Source organism: Perca flavescens, chromosome 20 (assembly GCF_004354835.1).
Source record: "Perca flavescens isolate YP-PL-M2 chromosome 20, PFLA_1.0, whole genome shotgun sequence".
In the NCBI taxonomy this organism is placed as follows: domain Eukaryota; kingdom Metazoa; phylum Chordata; class Actinopteri; order Perciformes; family Percidae; genus Perca; species Perca flavescens.
In genome coordinates, this window is record NC_041350.1 from 31,281,174 (window position 1) to 31,289,603 (window position 8,430).

The window sequence follows — 8,430 nt, forward strand, 5'->3', positions numbered from 1 at the left end:
AGTGGAATTAATATAATAATATCGCGCCCCGAATACAACGTTAAGGTTAAGACGACATGAAATATAGTTTTTATTCAACGATTTTTTTTATTAATCGTGTATTATTGTGCTGTGTTAAAAAAAAAAATTCCATGATTTTTCCAAAACTTTCTGGGTCTTTTTATTTTTCCAAAACCCTTCCAGTCCTGAAATTTGCATTTTTCAAATTCCATAACTTTTCCAGTTTTTTTCAAAACGTATGAACCCTGTACTGGAACATAGAGTCCGTTTCAGCAAATATGAAAGGAAGTTAGTTTTATAAGTCTTACCTACTGCACCTTTAAATTATGAATGAAAACAAAAAGAGCTTCCTGAAGTCTAAACATGCTTACAGTTTGTAGTGTTGCAGACTTTATAACAATGAATTTTATCGGTAAAATAAAACACCAATACAGATAATCTGCAAATTGCCAATTAACTGCCCCGATGATCAGCCAGGCCGATAATTGGTCGATCCCTAGACTGAAGATACCAAGGAAGTGAAGTGAAAACTGTTTAAAAGGTTTTAAAGTTTATTCCAAGAACTCCACGCCGATTGGCGCAGAGAGAGAGAGAGCCCTCATATATTTGACGAAATAATCTTAACTCAAAGTCACGCTCAAAGTCATTGTGGGACATTGTGTTCCCTCATCCTGTCCCGCTTTGATCGCACAGACACGGAAGTCAGTCAGCGGTAACATTTGGCCCGATTGTTTCTCACCCCACAGCTAATCAGTTATGCCTGCTAATGCTATCTGCGATGCTGCAGTAATGCTGCGCGTGTGTTTTGATGTGTCTATGCTGGCGTTCACAGTGGGAGAACTTCTTACCCCGTTTGCTCTGCCCTGCATCTTCAAACCATGTAATGTGCGACAAACTCACTTTCTAGGATGTACATTATGGCCCAGAGAAAGCCTACAAGAAAAGATTACTATTCCACTGCGTCAGCCAACCTGCTTTATCAAATGAGCGAGGGCCCTCCAACACAATGTTCCCATACTGCTGTTGTCAGAAATGTCAAGATGGGTTGTAGATTCATAGTACAAAATCATATCCAGCAAGGACGATGCTCCCTGGAAGAGAAAAAAAACAGTGAAGGAGAAAAAATGAAGAAAGCAAGGCCCAAATTTGACAGGAATGTTATGAAGTTCTTTTGGAAGGAAAAAAAATTGCCTCTAATCTGATACAGGGGATAGGCCTGAATATGAAACTGTATTGGAAGATGCGAAGATGAGGAAAATAAGTTTTGCTCATAAAACTCACATTTTCTTCCAGTTGGGCTGCCTGCAGATTGATGAAATCAAAGTGCAGCGATTTCAGAACGACTTCCAGAGCTTCACAGGAGCGGTGGTCTAATCGCTCACCTTGATAGAGGCAAGCAATCAAACGGAAGATAATTGGGAGGCTGTTTGCTAACAGGCAAAATTGCACGGCTCTAAATGCGCTTTATCCTTTTTCTGAAATGAACATTTCCGCAAAAAAAATAAAACACGACAAAACAGCTTCCTTTATGGGCAAAGTTTATCTGTGTGCATGTTTTTCTTTTAATACAGTTCTGAGACTTGATGAGAAAACAGAAATAATGACAGCTCCAGTTAGAGGAACATCGGGCAGGCTTTGGTGATTGGACCTCCAACATGTGAATGCTTTAATCATTGATTACTGACGGCCTGCAGAAGATGTGCAATCTTACAAAACAACACATTTCTATGCAGCAACTGAAATTCAACTTTACCTCCAAAGTCACATTGAGTATGAAATGCACAATACACGTATGTATAATGTATGACAATGTATGACAATGAATAAACACTGTAGTCTTATTCACTTGAACCCAGAGGTGGAATTCCAGTACATTTACTTAGGTACAGTTACTTTGTAGGTGCAGTTTACTTGAGTATTTCCGTTTGATGCTACATTTGAAACTTTTGTAAAATGTGAAGAATTGGTATTGATTAAACAACCCAAAAAAGTATATGAAGTAGTCATTGTGGTGGGAGGGGCTTAGGAGACCGTTTTGGGCTTTAGTGGAAAGGGGGAAGGGACTGAGAAGTTGTTGATGTTCAAATTTTTTGGGCTAAGTCCTGGATCTTCACAATCCTACCTACAGCACCTTTAATTAATCTGGTTATGTCAATGTCTTGCCATACATTCTAAAGCATGAGTTCCACCCAGAAAGCTCTGGCAGTGGGCCAGCTGTTGGTGAGCTGTACTGGGCCTGTCAGGTTAGCGCCTGGTTAACTCATATAGCCAATGTTGTTGTTGTTGTTGTTGTTGTTGTTGTTGTTGTTAAGGCGGGCACAAATACTCATAACCATATGCCAGCGTTTGAATGGTTACAGTAAAAATATGGCCAAAGTTAGGTCATTCATTTTTGTCTGTCATCTGAACATTACTTTTTATTTTTGTAATCCGGCCACTAATCCCTTTGTTGTTAAGTCACTTTTGTGTTTTCAGGAGTGATTACCAGGGATCACTGGGACCATGCTGTAATCAGATTACTGTGATGTGTCGCTTTTCATGCCCCATGTCTTTTTGAAGTAATTTCATCTTTGATGTGTGCCCCTTAATGCATTTAAGGAATCACAGTTCAGACTTGGTAATCTGATTACTCTTACTCCAACCCTGATCAGGGAGTCACACTCCTGCGACTTCAAACTGAGACTGCTCAAACACATCCACGGGACTTTCTTCTCTCTCTCTCTCTCTCTCTCTCTCTCTCTCTCTCTCTCTCTCTCTCTCTCTCATTCTTATCTCCCTGGCCAAGAAGGGGGATATGATAATTACTATCATAATTATTTCCAAAATGCTTTTTTTCCCTGTGTTTTAACAATAATCACTTAACTGAGTGATGGCAGAGGGCGTGTGGGGTGCAAGGAAGAGCCATCTGAAATCCCATTTTTCTAATCCGCCCTGCGTCGGGAAGATAATAAGGCAGCGACACCCGCAGTCAGATGTCATCAGTGCGTGACGACGGTGACGCCCATCATGGCATCGCACACAACTTTCCACTGCTGCTGCATGCACACGTGTCTGCTGCTGCACTTCTCAACAACTGGCACAGCCCTTCCACCTTCAAAGCGAGGACATTCTGTCCAGCTAGGGCTGCACAATATATCGCTTGTCTATCGTCATCGCGATATCAACTGGCGCAATCACCACCTCGCAAAAGGCCGCGACACATCGCGAAAAGAGACTTTTTTTGCTCAATAAAAGAAAGTTGGAAATTATTTCCTTTCATTTGTTTTAAATTCAACAAGCAATGTGTTGTGTTTTAGCAGAATACTGAAAGCAGCAGAACTGCAGAAGTGAGTACACTTTAATATCGTTTTATTTATCGCAAATAATATCGTTATAGCGATATTCATCGGCATATTTTCCTCATATCATGCAGCCCTATGTCCAGCGTTCGGAGATTTAGGATTCCAGCTGGGATGAGTTTTAGTTTTAAGAACTAGAATGAAATTTAGTTTAGGTTACAGATTTAAACTAAGATTAGGTTTATTTAATGTGAGAGCTACAAATTAAATTTAGTTTAGGATTAGGGTTAGTTCAGTGTAAGGGTTAGATTCAAGTTTGTGGTTTAGGATTCAGATTTAGATTGAATGTACAGGATACGATCACATCTACTGTAGTTTGGGTTTAGGGTTAGTATCGGAGTTAGAGTAATGGGTTGAGATTAGTAAAGAATGAAGGCCGGAATATGCATTAGGTTTACAATTTGGGTTAGAAAATCAAATACTTTGAAGGATTTTCTTGGTGTTATTTTCTTCCTAGTGATCTGCCTTATTCTGTGTTGTTTCATATGTTACCATATGATCACAATCCCATACATGTGAAACTGCATCAGGAAGACGTAGAATGATCCACCCCATAGAGTCCAGGGATGGTGACAACCCAGCAACCCAAAAGTCCCATTTAGGGTTTTTAATGGCACAGGGTTTTTGATAAACACATGAAAATAAGTAAATAACTGCGATATGCACTCACTCATTTCAATAAACCAACACACTGCTCGCTACAACTCTTTGTGTGACGTATATGGAGATAACGTATCAAAAATAGAAATGTATACATCACAAATGTCTTATTGTCTGTCAATTTGATAAATATAAATGTATTTAAAAAATATATATATTTTTGGTCTGTTATAACATTTCTTTTCTATAATTACACTTTGATTGAATATGTAAAACATTGCAAAATCATTCAGTGTATCACGAGTGTCACATAAAGTCCTCAATCATATTTAATAATGACGGAGCGAGGCGTTCAGCTTACCTTTGAGATCCAGACATTTCACACCGCCACCTACACACACCCCCTGCTGAGAGAAAGACAGGGGGAGGGGGGGAGAGGCAGGAGGTGTGAGGGAGAGGCGCGAACACACACACACACACACACACACACACACACACACACACACACAGATATTTGGCAGCATCCTCCCTCCCCAGTCTCTTTCCGCACGGCCTCTCCATCCATGCCACACTGTACCGGTTTGATCAGGGAGGCTCATTGGACGCCAGCGCATGAATTATGAATTTCACACAGTTTACCGCCGCCGTTGATGGTGACACGGAGTCCTAATTAACCAGTGTATAATAATTAGAAACAGCTGGTCATCAGTTGATGTGTTCATTTGCCAGAGCCAGTGTTCCACATACATCTAATTTGACTGCATCAATCACCGGAGGTGGCAGATTTGTGCGGATGGTGGAAAACACAGATTGTTTTTTTTGTTTTTTTTTCTACTGACAAGCAAAACAGGATTTTTTGGGTTTTTTTTTGTTGAAAGCCTCCTTTTATAGATGATGGCAAAATCAGGTTCTGTCACATGGGAGGAATCCAGTTTTTCTTTTTTTTTTTTTATATATATATATATATATATATATATATATATATATATATATATAAGCATGTTCCACCCCAGACCCTTACTGCAACCCAAACGTTATTCATGTCGATATTTGTTATGTATCAGACATGTACCTGAGCATTCATTATTGGAGGGGATGCCCACCTCTGCGTCTGGGTTAAGACTGATGCCTGATATCAAATGCTGTTATCAAAGAATTCTCCCATAAGATCACAGTTCTGGAAGATATGTTTAGCATGACAACTGTTAAATGTGAAAATGAATATTAATTTCCAAAATCCTTAGCGGAGACATCAATAAGAGACCATCCACAACCACCAGGGGGCCCCAAAAGTGAGCAGATTAAGAACATGAAGTCTCTGTGGTTTCCTGTGTGTTCATTTGTATTTTCACAGGAAGGATATTGTACCCAACATATTGTTTTCAGGATTTTATTGAGTTTATTTGTTTTATTTGAATGCTTTTCACTCGAGTAGGGTTGTTGTTTTGCACATGTATGCATCACGATGCACATCTTTAAAAATGGTAAACCATTCGGTCAGCTCCTTACTCTGAGCAATGGGGTCTTATGTCAACAAAAAATCAGTTTTGCTCAGCTGAAGGAAAGCAAAAATGGGCTCCTTTTTTTTTTCTTTCTGTGCATCAGTCAGAATTAAAACATTTAAATCAAAGTGTGATCTGATCTGACAGTTGTGAGCTTCTGTTTGTTCTGTTGCCAGGCGCCTGCCAATCATACGTGATCAAGCTGTAGGGCTCCACGCAGTCAGGATGAAGCAGATTAGCTGAGTTTATGATCGTTAAACTCTTAATAAATAATGACAAATATTTGTTTTGACCGTTGCTTATTTAGACATGAACATTTAGGCTAATATTATAAAGAAAAACCAAAGGCTTAAAAGCACGTTTTCAGGAACTATAATATCCTGTAAGCTGGTTTTAGATAAATAGATAGATAGATAGATAGATAGATAGATAGATAGATCTTTATTGTCACTGACAATAAAACTTAGTTGGAGCAATCCAGTTTGCAGCATTAAAATACACTATAAAATATAAAATATATGCACATACCTTACACCCACACACCTCACTCATCACCACAAACACATCACTCATACTATAAATACAAAAAAAAAAAAAAAAAAAAAAGTACCTATTCCCATTCCCAAGCCACATTAGCTTTCAGTGTTGCTTAATAATATTAAAAGAGGACCGTTAGACTAATTGATAAAAGGGGTGCCCCATTCTACTCAGGGCCCCAGAACCTCTGGTCTCAGCCCTGTCCCCGGCTCCGTGTCAGTGGAAGCCTGGCTCCTGACTGCCTCCCTACACCCACTCGTCCTGGCTGGCGCTCTGGATTGCCGCCTTCTTATTTGCGAGCAGCGCCTCGTTTCCTCTCTCCTTGCTAAATATGATTCATTGTTCAAAGGGACACGCCGAGTACAAAGGACTTGGAAGGCTTTCCTTTGCTCGGCTCTCGTGCTGCAGAGAGGAGAGCAAGGCACATGACAAAAAGACGGCGGCCATAATGTGCTCCTGTTGAAAGAATTAGACAGATCAATGGGACATAAATTGCACTGTTTATGTATACAAGAGGCTGGTGTGTAATTGGTAGAGGTGGTTGAATTTCCCCCCGTAATCATCTTAACTGAGACACGCACACACGCATGTACACGCGTACACACACACGTACACACATGCACACACACGCACTCCACGCACGTACACACACACACACACACACACACACACACACACACACACACACACACACACACACACGTATACACAGTTGTACCGAAACAGAGTGTGTGTTTATGTGTGTGTGTGCTTTAACATGCGGTACTTTGATATAAACAGAGCAGGATTTTTGTCACTGTGAGCTCACACAGGAGAGGAGTGCAGATCACACTATTGATTGATTGTTTTTCTGTTGTTGATTTGATCCCCAATAATATAATTCGCGGGTCTCTTTGACAGCCTTATTTCACAGTTGTATTCAATCCGTTTACTGCGTGAATTTTTTTTTATTTTTTTATTTCACCCTTTTATGAAAATTGGAGTCTTCCAAAAACATGTCATAAATGTGCCATGTAGGAAATAAAAAAACAATTCAATTCAACAACTATGACCGAGTCATTTTTAGGAAGCTGTTCTGCTTGTACAACAGAGATATGCATCACTCTGCCGTTGCATAAGACATACAACGTCTTTGTGTGGCTTCAAGATGTTATTCTGTCCTATTCCTTACCTCCAGCTTACATGGCAAACATTATAGGGAATTATATTCTGTTAGTTGGCTCTAATTAGTGCTATAATATATATGTATATATATATATATATATATAAAAAGCAAAAACCAATGACCAGGGGCATTGTTTTACATCATATATCTCCTTCATTGTTATCCTACTGTGACTCCACAACATTGCCTTCAGACAACACATTTAAAATCTGTTTAGGAATACACACAGTATGAAAATAAAGGGGCTTCTTTAGAGATTCATGCAGATGGGTGTCTCCCCCCACACACCTTATCCTGATTAAAAGCTGTGAAATAGTCAAATGTATGTGATGTTTTCCTGGCTCTGTGCCACGCATGGCTCTGCGTCCCACCCCCAAATGCAACATTACGGCTCCTTATTTTGCTTCATGAGAAACACATCATCAGATACGTGACTGATTTAAACTGCCTCAGGAAAACAATATGCGCCCGAGGGCTATTTTATTGGGTTTATTGTAACGTTTTAGCGGTTTCAGGATCAACTGTGTCTTCTTTTTTTTTTTTGGAGGAGTCCTGTTTTTACAGACTTGTCAGTGGTGAGTGTTACTGGGCACACACACACTGCCCAGGATTGTTGCTCTCTCTCCCTGTACACCTGGGTGGGCGTTTTCAGAAGCTGGTTGGCTTTCAGCACAGGGACAAGAAAAGTTTCAAAAATCTCCAGCAGGAGTAAAGGTTTCAGGTGTCCAGCTTGCTCCATTAATCTCTCTTTTTTTTTTTTTTTTTTTTTTTTTTTAAATGGACTTTGCATGCATTGCTGTCACCCTAGAATTTTTGTTTGGTCTGTCGCAGCTGCAAAAAAAAGGAAAAAAAAATTTAAAAAAATGTCACTGTGTGCTGGCGTCCGGCTAGCGACTGCTTGTGAAACAAACGCTCTGAGCCAATGAACGATGCTCAGCAACAATGTGCAGGCAACTGGCTGGCTACCCATAACACACACACACACACACACACACACACACACACACACACACACACACACACACACACACACACACACACACACACACACACACACAAACACACACACACACACACACACACACACACACAGCACTTCTTCCTCCTCGCAAGAAATACAGTGGCGGCTGTTTTTCATCTTAATGAATTTCTGAACTTGTTCGCTCCCTCTCTGCTCGCCGCTGCCTCATGGTGAAAGACGGAAACCGAAGGCGCCGGCTGCCAAATCAATTGATGTGTCAGGAGGGAGAGAGGACAAAATGCAGTGATAAAAAGAAAAGCGTTCCCT